A 16333-nucleotide genomic window follows, 5' to 3' on the forward strand; every position below is an offset into this window, starting at 1 on the left:
CCTTTTGACACTCTGCCATCACCAAAATAAGAACATTCCTGAGGTACCTCATAAAATAAAGAGGAAAGTGAAGGGGACTACAGCCATCACCCCCAACCCACACATCTACAGTCAGAATCAGAGCTGCCTAAGCCCAGTCAAAAGACCCAAACAAACAGGCAGTAATAAATAATTGCTGTCACTGAGTTTTGGCATGTTTGTGCAATAGCAAAATGATTTATAGGTAGAGTCCTTATACTCTTTGGTGCCAAGTGAAACATCAATATAAAATTATTCTCCTTCCATAGAATCAAATACCTTGATTTCCAAAGTTATAACCAAACGGGAATAAAATCATTAAACACACCACTGAAAAAAATGGACTTTTCCTTTCTCTATCTCTCATAATTGGACGAAGTCATAATCCTGCTACTGTGACAAACAGATTCAGAAACCCAAATAATTTATTTCTTATGACTCCAATAAGGGCTTCCCTAGAAGCTCAGATGGTAAAGAACCTGCCTGCAACGTGCGAGCCTCTGGTTCGATCCCTGCGTAGTCAAGATCCCCTGGAGAAAAGAATGGCTACCCACCCCAGTATTCGTGCCTAGAGAAATCCAAGGACAAAGGAGCCCGGTGGGTACAGTCCTGAGGCTGCAATGAGTCTGACACAAGTGAACAACTAACACACACACACAATTCCAGTAAAAACTTTTAGAAGAAAATCAGAGGTATGCAAGCAGCACTGTAATTAATAACTGTACACCATCTGAATTATGAAAATCCAAGCAAACTTTAACAGTATGTGATGTGTTTTTCCATTGCTTAGCATCCAAGTAAACACATGGTTTGTAAATCTGCCTAACCTGGTAAAGGAAAAAGCACCTCATCCCACGTAAAAGAATATTTTTAAATGAATGATTAAGGCAAACTGGAGATCATTTGAAATATAATTTCTCAAACATAACCACCACACATTCTTATAGAAGACAACTGACATAGGAATTTTTCTCTCATTCTAGCAATGAGCAATTATAGAAATGTGCAGTTCACCTACTTTCAAAAAAGTATTTAAACTACTAGAAACAGACAAAACCCCAAACTACTCAACAAAACTAAAAAGCTAGATAACTAAGAAAATAGTTGTGATAGTTTCAGAAGGAAAATTCTTTCTGATAACCTAGTCTGGGTTTATTAACTGAACACAGATCTTTCTTTTGAAAGTTATGTCAGCTAAAGTTAAGAGAAAAGCATACTGGCTCCCATTGTTTTACCTAATAAAATGAAGCAGAACAGTCAGGAAATATAACTTTTTTCCAAATCTTCAAAAGGGCAGTGTCATGCAGGCCTTTTTGACAGAGAAATGGGAGCATTATAACTAAAGGTCGTGTGCTGTAAAGTCATTCATCTAAGGACCCAAATAAGTAAAGCCTGGGTATGTCCTACTACCATCAATATACCTGAGGAAAAGATAAAGAATGAGAGTAGCATTTACCCTAACGTGCTTCAGGGTGCATAAATGCAAAACACATTAGTAGGTATAGAGAAAACAAAAGATAACTAAGGTTGGGAAACCCAGAATTAAAAGTCTCTTTACTGCAGGACTGCTCAGAGCCTTTAACAGAGTACATACAGTGGCAAGCACCAAAAATACCACCTTCCTCCAACTTACTTAACTTGAACAACTTTTCTTCAAGAAGCACTTGAAGGGACGCTTTACTCAGGGCACATTTAAGAAAAAATTAATGTAGAGGAAAGACTAGTTCCTCAGACTATGCCACTTTAATAATTAAAGTCAACATTATTTACTACTTTAACATTAATACTTTGGTTGTCAGGAAATTATATTTTAATTATAATACCTCTAAAGATAAAAAGCTTTTCCATTTTCCATCAGTTTTTCTTATCTTTATATTAAACTTGTAATCCAATGTGACATTATTTAATAATCGTTCATTCTCATCTTATGGTTCTTACAGTAAATTTTTAAAAGCAATTGAATCTAGTTTGGGACTCTCCATTTATCCCATGGTTTATTTTCAGATTAATTACGTAAAGATAAATTCTAATACCTCATAGAATTTTCACTACTAGAAATACCTTCCTACATTATATATAACTTTTTATATTACTGCGTAACAACACTATACTAATTATTTTTCCTTTACAAGAAAAGGACAATTGGATCAGTCACCCAATATCTAGAATTAGCCCTTCTCATCTGTCTGGATGATGAGGCTAAAATAAATGTAGAGACTTCCCTGGTGGTCCAAGGGCTAAGACTCCACTCTGCCAATGCAAGGGCCCGAGTTCAATCCCTGGTCAGGGAACTAGATCCCACACACCCCAACTAAGACCCGGCACAGTCAAATAAATAAATAAATATTTTTAAAAAAAATTTTAATAAAATAAAAAAATTTTAAATAAACATACAGTTTATGAGCTACAACCCTGAAGAAGAAACAATTCAGGCATCAGTAAAAAGTAGATGGGAATGACTGGGAGAGTTGCTTCATACCTCTGCTACCTATTAATTTTCATCACAAGTGGATCTGGAGGGGCAGACACCAGAAGAGAATTTAAAGTGATATATAGTGATGCAACAGGAATTCAACCAGACAGAGATTACATGGATCTGATTAGCTTATCAGCTTACAGGGACTTGGGAATACAGTTCTTGGTAGAATTCAAATTCTGTGTGCTGAGATTTATGTACACAATACTGTACACTACTTGGGCTCTCTTATTAGTATATAAAATTAATAATATTTCAAGTCTATAGAGGTATTTTTCTAACTATGATATAAAATACAAATCAAATATTGACCATATTAAGTATGAACTGTTGCCCTTTAAAAGTTCCATCATTATTTAATTCCATGAAGGTATTATCAACTATGAAAATAAGTAGGTGGGAATGTATAATTTGAAAATATTTGGTCAAAGAAAAAGCCCAGTATGACTAAAACAAGATGGCAAATGACTTCATCTTCTTTTGGAAAATGACCTCATAATGACAACTAGCTAACCAACACTAGCTTCCAAAGCCACTAAGAGTAGCTTACAAAGTCACAGCTGTTACTTTTTCTAACAACTAGAAGTTGATTTCATTTTAAATGTCATTTCAAAAGAACTGAATGATTTCTTCAAAGCACTACAACTCATGAGCAAGAATTATATTGAGAAGAGGACAATGATAAGTCTGTGACTTGTTCAATAAAGATGATTGTAACAAATGACAGAACAATCCGTTAAAAAACACTTGGCTGTGGCATTCTTGGACAACAAGCAGCCATACTGAGGACTGTAAGTCACTCATGAGTAAGACAGTAAACACACAAAGTGCTTATTCTGACCTTTAAGCAATAGAAAAATAATTGAACTGACAGATAAAAATTTTTGATAACTAGCTTATTTCGTAAGTAAAACTGATGAAGATTTGAGTAATTTTTCTGGAAAAATGATTAAAATAATTCTTGAAATTTAAAACGTTCAGACCCCAAGTACAACTGTCACTGATTAAAATTCTGTGGAATTCGGTTTCTCAATTATTTAAAAGCCCGACCTAATGAAGCTCCTAATATGTCTGTAATTCATCTTCGACTACTTGCCCACCCTGCCTCTACTCCCTCCATTCAGAGAGATGCAAATGAAGGTAGGTGTGGGGATAAATTGTGACTTAAATGTAGACCAAGGCAACAAACACAGAAAGATTACCATCCTTAAAACAACAGAAGATTTCAGGGTAATGCAAGCACAGTACACGAAGTCTTTCAGTATCTAAAACTATCTGCTTCTCAGTCTCATCGCCCACCAACCTTTCACATTTATCAGTCAAGTGCCCAGTGTAGATCCTGCAGTTCCCTTAGAGTGGCTGTGCTCTGTCAAGCCTCTACAACTGCATATGACATTCTATCTAGACAATGCATCTCTCTGGAGTTCCCAAACTTATCTCCCTGAAAGACCCCACAGTGACCCCACGTCCCCACATGTGTCACAACTCTGTCTCTTATCTCAACCCTGGGACCCCAAGAGTCCTCAGATACAATCCAGCACAATGTTTAAGAGCACACAGACTTGGGGGCCAACTACCTGAGTCTGAATCTTTATCACAAACTGCACTAAATCCTGTATCATTCTGGCAAAGTCCTCATCTCTCTGTGTCATGGTGTGTTTATATGTAAATCTTGATAATGACAGCTTTCATATAGAGTTGAGATGTAAATAAGTTAATGCATATAAAGCCTTAACAAGTATGGAGCCATTCAAGAAACACTTCAAGTGTTAGCTAGAATTACTCTCTTAAAATTCAGTTTAAGTATCGCATCCAGCCCAACTGTTACCCCATGAAGCTAAGTTAAGTACCCCATCTCTGTCATCCTTATAATGTTTTGCTCATCCATGTATCAGCACTACCTAGTCGACTTTAATGTGCTTTATCCACTCTATATCTCCATCACTGAGCACAATTACTACCATATACTGTAATCAGTACAATGAATGAATGAAAAAAAATTAAGCAACAGAATATAAGGCACATGGTTTTAAAGATGGAAATACAGAAACAAGCAGGACTATCAAGCATGGTTAGAGGATTTATACCCTGCACAAAGCACTGACTAAGAGAGTAGGTACAGGCTGAACCACCAGGGGTGTATCCTTGTGCAAGGCAATGAACACAGGATAAGAGAGTGGTGGTGGTTTTTGCTTTTTAATACAAAGATGTCATCTTCTTGTCAGTCTGTACAGTCAAGCGTTTTTAGCCCAGAATGGGACTCTTTCTAATTAATTTGCCCCAAAAGAACACATTTCCTAATTCACAGAAAGGATGAACGGACAAACAAAATATAGTACATACATATCATGGAACTCAGCCTTTAAAAAAACACTTGTGAAACACACTACAACATGAATGAATCTTGAGGACATTACACTCAGGGAAATAAGGCAGTCACAAAAAGGTAAATATTGTATGGTTATACTTATATGAAGTACCTAGAACAGTCAAATTCATAGAGAAAACAGAACGGTGGTTGCCGAGGGAGGGAGGAAGGAGAAGTTACTGTTTAATAGGTACTGAATTTCAATTTGAGAAGATGAAAAAGTTCTGCAGATGGATGACAGTAATGGTTAGACAACAATTCAAATGTACTTAAGACCACTGCACTATACACTTTAAAATGGCAAAAATTATGTATAGAGAGAGAGAGAGAGAAAGAAAGAGAGGTTTGCTGCAATTTTTAACAGTTTATGATCATTAATAAAAACTTTTGTTGTGCTGAGAATGTTTTTTTCTTATATTATTTTTTGGTTAAATGACCAATGCACAACAGAGATGAGTGTTTCTTTCATCAGAAAGAACAAAGTTATGACATACTAGTCTCAATGGAGGGGGGTGAGAGAGTTAGCGTTTGTCACTATTTTTTCTCAATTTTTAAATTTTTAATTGGAGGATAATTAGTTTATAATATTGTGTTGGTTTCTGTCACACATCAACAAGAATCAGCCATAGATATACATTATGTCCCCTGCCTTCGACCTCGTACCCCATCCCACCACTCTAGGTTGTCACAGAGCACTGGATTTGGGCTCCCTGTGAACATTAATAAAATTTAAGTCAAATTTTTCTTATTTCCAAAATTAAACTACATCTTCCCAACTTAAACTGATTTATTCTATTACCTGTGGCAAATTTGCCACAAGTAATTAGTTATTACTTGTGTATCTTGTAACTTTTTAATAAGCATTAATTTTGTACATTAAAATAACACACTATTCAGAGTTAGATATGCTGCACAAAGCTTTCCTATAATTTTATCTTTTTATGGCTGAGAAAGACTGTTACATCTGCCTTAAAAAGTTTCCAGGTTAATATTACAATGGTCATACATTTATTATACAAAATTGCGGGGCCTCAAGTACTTGTTTCCTACTAGAATTTATGTAATACTATTTTCTAAAGAAAATCCCTGTGCTGCCATCAGGTCATTCCTAAGCTCACCTCCCTTATCTGGCACATCTAACCTCTGCTCCTCAACCTTCATGATATGATGTCAAATGTATTTCACCTTAACCTCAAGGTGCGAGTCACTACTCAACCAGCCACCAAGGCCTGAAACCTATATACCTTTTAGGAATCATGTCTGAGATCTGAAAGTAACAATACCTATTTGTACTCAGTTTTCTAGTCCTATGCGAGAGGTTCTCAGGTTTACTGATGGCAAACTGTAACAAGAGCTAAACTTCTATGTTTTGTATGCATTTCACATACAAACCTAACTCCCAAACCCCATCCTCTTTTCCTACTTTATATTCCTTTTGCCTCATTTTATTACTCATTCTTAATGTATTCTATCTTGCAAGGCTGTTTCCACTTTTAAAAGTCATTTAAAGTTCTTTTTGGAACAATGAAGGATATAAATAAATAACGCAGCTTTCATGAAAATATAAACTAAAATCTGAGATCTGGTCCTGGCTCTGGGAATTACATACACAAAGGGACTTGAGTCACTTAAGTCTGAGGGGGTGAACATGGAGGATCTCACCAAATGTAATATTTTGCTCTTATGATGACTATGTACATTCTAAGAATGTAATCTATGAAATACTACCTAATCATTGTGTGCATGCTAAGTCGCTTCAGTCATGTCTGATTCCCTGTGACCCCGTAGATGTAGCCCACCAGGCTCCTCTGTCCATGGGATTCTCCAGGCAAGAATACTGGAGTGGGTTGCCATGCCCTCCTCCAGGGGATCTTTCCAACCAGAGATCAAACTGCATCTCTTACATCTGCTTCCGACTGGCAGGTAGGTTCTTTACCACTAGCACCACCCAGGAAGCCCATCTAATCATTAATGGTATTATATCCAAAGGAAAATTTATTGAGAAGTCAGATAATATATTAACATAGAAATCTTAGAAAATATTTATGCATACTTACCTTATGCATATAATTACCTTATCTTTAGTTCCAAAAAAAGAGGTAACTTTGAGAAAATATCCATCAGTAATACCCAAATTGTGTTATGTGTGGTGAGTCTAACTGCTGAGGGGGATATAATAACTAAATATGCTTGCTGAAAATTTTTAAAGAAAAACTATACAAGTCAGTTGTTAACACCAGCACCAAGACTGAAGTATGAATTTTTAACAGTAACAATTTCTTACTTAAATATTAAAATACAATTGTCTTTCTTTGGACAAATTCTATCTCAATTTTAAAATTATTTGGGAAGTAAGAAGGACTCTTGTTTTCAATTGTAGATAAAAAGGAAGACAATGACTGAGCTAATATGACCTGTAACTAGCCCAGAAGGAGTGAGACAGACTGTCCACCAGGCACAGACTGTACTACATCTACAGCAGTGTAGGCAGTCCTGAACTGCAACATCCTAGAACCAACAGAACCACTTCTAGACAAGGATAGGACGCTGAAGATTTCATAAAAAGGCAGGAGTGGGAAGCAGAATGAGAGAAAAGGCTCACATTTATTTTCCATGTATTCTCTTAGCTGCTGTTTTAAATAAAATTATCCAATAAACATCAACAAAAATACTGCGGTAGGTCTTCTCTCTTTTGAAAGATAAGGATAAGCAAACAACTAAGTTTCCAAAAACTTAATTCATTCAAAGCTGAAAAGTATGAAGAATTATACCAGACTTCAAGTCTATCCAATTCCAAACTCTCTGCATACTACTGATTCTAATGTCAAATCCTAACAGTGGCTAACACTAACTGAGGGCTTATTCTACATCCCTAACCACCCCACAGTATGATATCACAAAACCCCACTGAGAAAGAGGCCATGCTACTCCCAGTTGACAAATGAGGAACTAGAAGGTCAGGAAAGTGAAGTACCCAGCATTCAGTCCCACAGACTTCCCCCAAAAGTCTTATTTAACCTCTACACTGCCAGCAAAAGAGAGAAACGGCAAAGACTGGCCTTCAGAAAATAAAATCTATGAGAGATATCAGAAACGCTTTCTGGTCTAAATTCCACCTAAAACATTATACAGAATTCTAGTTAGCAAAGAAGGTGGATGGATCTGGGTTCCAATCCTAGACCCACTACCTATTGGCTGTATGAGCTGGGTCAATTCTGGGCTTCTGCATCCTCATTTGCAAAACGGAGATAAAATGAGAAGCTTCACAGCTGACAAAGCAATGATATAATGAATGAATGCCACATCTACTACGAGCTAAGCATTATGTTAGGGGGTATTAAACTTAATCTCATTTTAGCCTTACAATAATCTTTCATGATGCATTATCATCACTTTTAATGATTTCAGATAGCAGCTCAGAGGTTATGTGGTTTATCCAAAGTCATAGTTATTAAGTGATAGAAAAAAAATGTAAATGATACCCTTCAGAATTCAAAGATAATACAGCTTTCCTTATATCAATGGTATCACCAAGTAGAACAAAGAGTTCTCAAAATATTACTTGTTCTCTTAGAAGTCAATCTAAACCACAATTAGATTATCAATCTTATGACCTTTCAGCAATCTAATAGTAATTCTGGATATACAGTATTTCACCAGACTCTCTAGACTCTTGAGGATCAGCAAGTATTACTGATAGGCCAATTCCTCTCAACTGCCAAGGAAAATTCACTATGATTCTCTCCCCTTGCCTATTCTTCCATGTAACAAACATCTGCAGTAAAAACAACATGGATAAAACTTTGGTGATACCAGAAACCACAAACTCAAAGAAGGCAGTGAGAGAGGTAGGTGACAATGGCAGCTGCTTTTGCTGCCATTACCAACTCCTAACTGCAAAACTGTGGATTAGTCACTTAGCATTCATGTACTTCCATTTCTTTATCTCTTGTGGTGTTACTATTGAGGACCTACAAGAGCACTGTGGCCCTGTGCTAACTGGCTTACATACATTACCTATTCACATTCTTAAGATTGAGGCCAGGAGGAGAAGGGAACGACAGAGGATGAGATGGTTGAATGGCATCAACAACTTGATGGACATGAGTTTGAGCAAGCTCCGGGAGTTGATGGACAGGGAAGCCTGGCATGCTGCAGCCCGTGGGATCGCAAAGAGTCAGACACGACTGAGCAACTGAACTGAACTGAGAGGAAGTACTCTTAACCCTATCTTATAGATGAAAACAGTGAGGTTGAGGTTTATCAACCTAAATCACACCATCCTAAAGCTGCTGCTTCTACTAAGTCGCTTCAGTCGTGTCCGACTCTGTGCGACCCCATAGACGGCAGCCCACCAGGCTCCCCCGTCCCTGGGATTCTCCAGGCAAGAACACTGGAGTGGGTTGCCATCTCCTTCTCCAATGCATGAAAGTGAAAAGTGAAAGTGAAGTCGCTTGGTCGTGTCAGATTCTTAGTGACCCCATGGACTGCAGCCTACCAGGCTCCTCCATCCATGGGATTTTCCAGGCAAGGGTACTGGAGTGGGGTGCCATTGCCTTCTCCAATCCTAAAGCTACCCTGGTTTAAAAAAATCTAAAGATTCGTTCATAAACATTCTATATAGAGTCTCTTTAGCTGCAGTAGGAACAGGCCTTTTTGCTGTTCAAGCACAGGTACTTTTGCTTTTATTACTGAAAATATAAAAGACAGTCCTACTTTCTATCACCTTCATAACCCCTCTCACTTAAATTATTAATGATACATATAATTTTAAAATTTCAACATCTACTTCCCTGTGTAGCTCGTCACCTAGAGAAGACCCAGCACATCCAGACATCCCATACATACTGAACGAGTGACACAGCACAATTTACTTAACCAGTTCCTTGTATTAGGCACTTTAGAAATATTATCTAATTTAATTTTCACAATATTCATAAAATGATTATGCCCACTGTAGAGATGAAGCAGCAGAAAATTCCAGAGGTTGAATCACAGAGTTGATCATCAGCAGAGCTGGAGCTAGAACACAGTTTTGACAAAGTCCAGATCGGTTAGGTTTCTATAGCCTCATGCGGCTCTCATTCCGAAATTCACTCAACAGTTTTACAAAAAGGTAGGGTTTATGAAAACTTGAAGGATGACCAGGACTTCAGAAAGTGGAGACAAGGAAGCCAATGAAATAAAAGGAAGCACAGACAGCAAGAAACAACTTCAGGATATAATGTTTAGTGCTGTTACCTAGAACAAGCATGTAACCTAACTATATATAAGTATATAAGCGGTCTGTAGTAATAAAAGTTTAAAAGTACTAGAGTGCATAAATTTAGAGACAGAGGAATGAGGTCATAATTCATAAGACCAAAGTAGGGAAGTTCTGAGTCTAAACCAAGTTGGAAAACTGGAAGGAAAAGAAAGGATACAGAAAAACAAGGGATAAGGATTAAAAAAACAGAGTCAAAGACAAAACAGCAAACTGAATGACTGGAAGAATGATGGTGCCAATGAAAAATTTTGTTTTCTACACTTCAACAAAGTACATGTGTAAGTTTCATAATCAGGAAAAACTAAAATTCTTTATTTAATTTTAGTTACTTAAATGAAGGAAAAATGGATTGAAGAGAAGAATTAAAGATGTTTCACAGTTAATTTCCACACATCTGTGACTTGATCTATCTGTAAAATATCAAATCATTTACAAAAACCAGAAACAAATCTTACAAGATATGCCTAACATATCTAAAGAATATTTATTAAAATGTAATCTAATTCTTCGGAGAAGGCAATGGCACCCCACTCCAGTACTCTTGCCTAGAAAATTCCATGGATGGAGGAGCTTGGTAAGCTGCAGTCCATGGGGTCGCTAAGAGTTGGACACAACTGAGCTACTTCACTTTCACTTTTCACTTTCATGCATTGGAGAAGGAGATGGCAACCCACTCCAGTGTTCTTGCCTGGAGAATCCCAGGGACGGGGGAGCCTGGTGGGCTGCCGTCTATGGGGTCACAGAGTTGGACACAACTGAAGCGACTTAGCAGCAGCAGCAGCAATGTAATTCTTAATGACAAATAACTCAAAAGTCCAAAATAATACATAGTAAAACACACACAGCTACTTGGTCTGCTCAAATGAGAAAAATACATGACTGAAGATTAACAGCATACTCATTATTTTATGAACTAAATGATAAATTTTGAAAATCTTATATATTGCAAACTAAACCAATTTATTTCTCAAAACTCCCTACCAAAATGTCAGAATTTATCAAAATTTTTTGAAATCTCCAGTTCTGTATTTAAATTTCCTAACTTTACCTTGATCTCATAACACATCCACATTATAATTATATTTTTAAAGTTACTTACTCAAACTTAAAAATGATGCTTCCAAAATATGGTTCATTTTAATCTTATGGCTTTTGATTATCCCCGGTAAAAAGCCATAAAAACCACAGAAGTTTCCAGTTTTAAAAGCATCAAAATAAGTAAAGATGCTTCATTGAATTATACAAAGTAATGATATTAAACTGGTGACTATTTAAAACAAAAGCAGTAACAGGTTCTAAAACAGGTAGCCCCTGAAATAAAAGAAACCTTAAAATAATTGAAGATCCCAAACACCAAAAAAAAAAGGTGTTAAATATACAAACTAGAAAAATAATACTTCAACCATATGAAAATGCTATAACACCTACAAGAAGGAATACTATGTAGCAACTAAAATGGTATTACAGAGATTTCTTATATTTAGAAAACATACCACAATGTTAACTTAAAAATTAAATTAAAGCATCACATATATATATACATACGTATGTATCAAATACATACAAAAAGAAAAAAGACTGATTTAAAATTTTATCTCTAGGAAAAAGAATTACAAGTGCCTATGTTCTTCATATTATGCAACATTCTGCCATTTTTCTAAATTAATATAAACATGATTTACAACAAAGCCTACCAATGGCAAATTTTAGTGAATGCAGCCCTTCAGCCAACAAACAGGCACTGAAAATGAAATAGATTCTCAGCCATCTTATACAGAAACTGTTATCAAGAATAGTATATTTTAAAAGTAAAAAGGGACAACCAAAAACTTAATACTGTAGGCTTCAATTAGTTTTCCCAATGGTTGATCATAATCTAGTTTTATGATTCCCTTTCTATACACGTCTTGTAAAAACTAAGAAACATACCCATGATTTGAATCCAATTTCAGTTTGAACTGCACATCACAACATAAAAAGTAAAGATAAATGTATGATACTCTGTAATATGCCAAATATTTTATCTGCCAAGTTATTTAAATGATCCTTACAATCTTAGGATGAGTGTTAGTTCAATTTTAAAGAACACTGTGGTTCACAACCACAAGGCTGGCCACAATCAAAGAAAAGAAAGGAAAAGAACAACATTCACTGGATCATGCAGAAAGCAACAGAATTCCAGAAAAACATCTACTTCTGCTAAAACCTAAGACCGTGTGGATCACAACATACTGTGGAAAATTCTTAGAGACAGGAGTACCAGACCACCTGACCGGTCTCTTGGGGAAACCTGCATGCAGGTAAAGAAGCAACACTTAGAACTGGACAGGGAACAAATGACTGGCTGAAAATTGGGAAAGAACTACAACAACGCTGTATACGGTCACCTTGTTTATTTCACTTAAATTCAGAGTACATCCTGTAAAATGCTGGGCTGGATGAATCACAAGCTGGAATGAAGATTGCCGAGGGAAACATCAACAACCTCAGACATGCAGATGATACCACTCTAATGGCAGAAGGTGAAGAGGAACTAAACAGCCTCTTGATGTGGGTGAAAGATGAGAGTGAAACGCTGACTTAAAACTCAACATTCAAAAAGCTAAGATCATGGCATCCAGTCCCATCACTTCATGTCAAATAGAAGGGGAAAAAGTGGAAGCAATGACAGATTTTTTTTTTTTTCTTGGGCTCCAAAATCAGTGCAGACAGTGACTACAGCCATGAAATTAAGATGCTTGTTCCCTGCAAGGAAAGCTATGACAAAACTAGATAACATATTAAAAAGCAGAGACATCACTTTGCAAACAAAAGTCCATATACTCAAAACTATGTTTTTTCAGTAGTCAGGTACAGATGTGAGAGTCGGACCATAAAGAAGGCTGACTGCTAAAGAACTGATGCTTTTGAACTGTGCTGCTGGAGAAGACTTTTAAGAGGCCCTTGGACTGCAAGATCAAATCAGTCAATACTAAAGGAAATCAACCCTGGATATTCATTGAAGGACTGATGTTGAAGCTGCATCTCCAATATTTGGACTACCTAATGCAAAGAGCTGATTCATTGGAAAGACCCTGATGCTGGGAAAGACTGAAGGCAAAAGGAGAAGCGAGTGGTACAGGATGAGATGGTTAGGCAGTATCACCAACTCAATGGACACGACTCTGAGCAAACTCCAGGAGTTAGTGAAGGACAGCCGAGCCTGGCGTGCTACAGTCAACAGGGATGCAAAGAGTCAGACACAACTTCACAACTGAACAACAAAAACAAATCAGAAAAAGCACTCTTCATTTCTTCTACAGTGGTGGCTTCTTGTTACCTTATTCTCTTCCTTAAATTTTTTTATATAAAAGCATGCCCTCAGTCACCTGCAAAGAATTCTCATCTTAGACTACTATCAATTCCTTGAAAGACATAGGTTACCAAAACTTACACAATGACAAATAGATCATCTGAATAGGACAATATCTATTTTAAAAATTGAATGAGTAATTAATAATTTTCCAAAACAGAAAGAGCCAGACCCACATGGTTGCACTGGTGAATTCTAGCAAATTTAAGGAAGAAATTACCTGCAATTCTCTACAATCTGATCCAGAGGGAATACTTCCTAACTCATTCTATGAGATCACCATTCTCTATTACCAAAGACATTATAAGTAAGGAAAAATACATAACAACATCTTCCGTGAATATAAATGAAAAAAAAAAAAACCTCCATAAAATTCAATAATGTATAAAAAGAAGTATTCACCACAACCAAATGGGAATTATTTGAGAATCAACATATCTAATCCATCATACCAAAAGACTAAAGACCATATGCTCCTATAGATAGATAAAATTTCACAAAATTCAACACCTTATTAATGATAAAAATTCTCAGCAAATTAAAGTTCTTCAACTTGATAACAAATATATGCAAAATATTCCACAGCTAATGTCATACTTGATGGTGAGAAACTAAGCTTTCCTCCCTAAGATCAGTAACAAGGCAATGATATTACCTTTCATCACTCCTATTCAGCATCACATGAGAAGTTCTAGCTAATGCAATAAACCAAGGAAAGAACATGAAGGTATAGAATGTTCAATTACAGCATTATTCACGATGACCTAAAGGTAGAGATAATTCAAGTGTCCATCAACAAATGAATGTATAAACAAAATGTGGTATATACAAAAAACTCTTAAAAGTCAATTTAAAAATTTTTAATTTAAAATTGGGGAAAGATCTGAACAGATACCTCCCTAAGAGATATAAATGGCAAATAAGCACATGAAAAGTTGCTTAACACCATTTGCCATTAAGGAATTACAAATTAAAACAGTGATGAGGTATCACTACACACCTAGCAGAGGAGCTAAAATCTAAAACACTGCGAACAGCAACAGCTGACAAGCAGGGAGCAACGGAAGCTACTACCTTTACTACTATGAATACAAAGTGATACAGCCACTCTGGATGACCATTTGTCAGTTTCCTACAAAGTTAAACATGATCCAGCAGACAATCTAGAAACTGCGTTCCTAAGTATTTACTCCAATGATTTGAAACTTACATCCATAAAAACCCAGCACTCACATTTATAGCAGCTTTATTCGTAACTGCCAGAAACTGGAAGGAGCCAACATTTCCTTCAGTACATAAATTGATAAACTGTGGTATGTCCATACAATGAAATATTTTTCAGAAGTAAAAAGAAGTCAGCTTTTAAGTCACAAAAAAACCACAGAAGAAGCTAAAATGAACACTGCTAATTCAGCCTGAAAAGGCTTAATTTTGTATGATTCCAACTTTACGACATTCTGAAAAAGCCCTATAGAGAGAATAAAACACCAGTTGCTAAAATAGTTAAGACGTTAAATTTTGTTATGCATATTTAACCAAAATTTTGTGGCAATTTCTAGAAAAAATATTCTGTACCATACTATAATAATGGATACATAACATGAGACATTGGATCAAGCCTCAGAACTGCACAATATAAAGAGTGATGCCTAATATAAACTACTGACTTCAGGAGATAACGTATCAACACCGGTTCATCAACTGTAACAAACACAAGGCCCCGTGAAACTCCAATACTTTGGCCACCAGATGCAAAGAGCTGACTCATCTGAAAAGACCCTGATGCTGGGAAAGATTGAGGGCAGGAGGAGAAGGGGATGACAGAGGACGAGATGGTTGGATGGCATCATTGACACAATGGACATGGGTTTGGGTGGACTCCGGGAGTTGGTGATGGACAGGGAGGCCTGGCATGCCGCAATTCATGGGGTCGCAAAGAGTCGGACACGACTGAGCGACTGAACTGAACTGAATATTAGCAATGGAAATTGAGGGCTGATGGAAGCATATTAGGAACTCTATACCTTCTGCTCAAATTTCAGTAAAAATAAAAATGGCTCTAAAAAATAAAACCTATCAAGTTTTTAAGTGGTTCTTTCTCACATTTCCAGTGTTAAGCTTTATAAAGATTTCATGCAGTAAATACAGATCAATGCTGTCATATTACCAATTACATGGAATAATCTCTATGCTCTTCCAGAAACATGCAACCTTTAGGAGTTCTAATATTTTAAAAAATATTAGTTGATAGCTAAAAGGACAAGAACTCCAGAAATTTAAAATTGTACAAAGAGAAAGCAAAACATAATAAATAAATCTGTATATGATCATTAAATTTTAGGTCAGGTTTTATTCCTCAAAAGTTAATCTTCCTATTAATGAACATTATAACTTTAAATGCCAAAACTGTTACGAATTTTGGATAAAAATCTTCTCTAAATAATTCTTTAACTTTTAAAACAAAGTAAGGTTAATAAACTGTTCCTCCTGTTTAACTACTTTCAAAACAATGACACCTTTTAAAAACTATTAAAGTAGATAAGGGAGTTTGAATCCATTTAAATGACCTTGGAGGATGCTTTTTGAGGCTTCTGTTTACCTCCCAGACAGGCTAGTCTCATGACTTGCCATGATTTATGTGTCTGTCTTATAATTAAATATTGGGGAAAAGGGAGTAGTGTAAAAACAATCATGTTAGAACTTTATAATAAATGAGGATAAATAGGCAAAGACCAAGAGCTTACAGAGGAGAAAAAAGGGAGGGAGACTGCTCCTTTACAATAAAATTTTATGAGATTTATATAGTACTAATTTTTCAACTGTCTGATCCTTAGTTAGGTATGTAATAACTGG

The 16333-nt window shown here is 36.2% G+C and overlaps 1 protein-coding gene across 6 annotated transcripts in view; it reads right to left on the reverse strand.

The window, feature by feature from the left end:
• Positions 1-16333, reverse strand: part of SUPT3H (SPT3 homolog, SAGA and STAGA complex component) — a 431789-nt gene that overhangs the window by 354549 nt on the left and 60907 nt on the right. The gene's annotated exons all lie outside the window — the stretch shown is intronic.

The sequence above is a fragment of the Bos indicus genome, chromosome 23 (genome assembly GCF_029378745.1).
Source record: "Bos indicus isolate NIAB-ARS_2022 breed Sahiwal x Tharparkar chromosome 23, NIAB-ARS_B.indTharparkar_mat_pri_1.0, whole genome shotgun sequence".
NCBI lineage: Eukaryota > Metazoa > Chordata > Mammalia > Artiodactyla > Bovidae > Bos > Bos indicus.